Source organism: Arachis ipaensis, chromosome B05 (genome assembly GCF_000816755.2).
Source record: "Arachis ipaensis cultivar K30076 chromosome B05, Araip1.1, whole genome shotgun sequence".
Classification (NCBI taxonomy): Eukaryota; Viridiplantae; Streptophyta; class Magnoliopsida; order Fabales; family Fabaceae; genus Arachis; species Arachis ipaensis.
The window spans coordinates 132,085,373-132,085,891 of record NC_029789.2 but is presented as its reverse complement, the minus strand read 5'-3'; positions in this window follow the sequence as shown (position 1 = coordinate 132,085,891).

The window sequence follows — 519 nt, the reverse complement described above, 5'->3', positions numbered from 1 at the left end:
AACTATTGTTATTCTAAATAAATAAATGCATAAAAAAGTAATTGTTGAACCTCCTAAAGAAAAGGGATCTACCTTCACCGGCCACATTAGAAAATAGGTAGCCAATCAATTTAGACACTTCTCTTTAAAAGAAATATCTCTTTGATTAAATTTACAGTCAGAATGACAATTTAGTTACTGATTTACTTAACCAAATGGAGTTTGTGTTGGATTGAACTCACTAATAATAATAATTATAAACAAAACAATAAAAAAATACTAATGACTATGCATCAGCAAAAGCACCAAATAAAAAGTACTTATGAGCTTAGTTGGAACAAGCTTAATAATCATGAAAGTGATGAGTTTATTTGCCACTTCCACTTCATCAGAGTTTGTCCTATACTTGGAAAAAAGTGGCATTTATCATGCACACACAAAAGTACAAATATCAGGTTTTTGCTTCAGATAGCCAAAGGATTTCTTCTTTTTTTTTTTTCTTTTTTTTTTAATTTATTTATATATTTTTTATATAAAAAA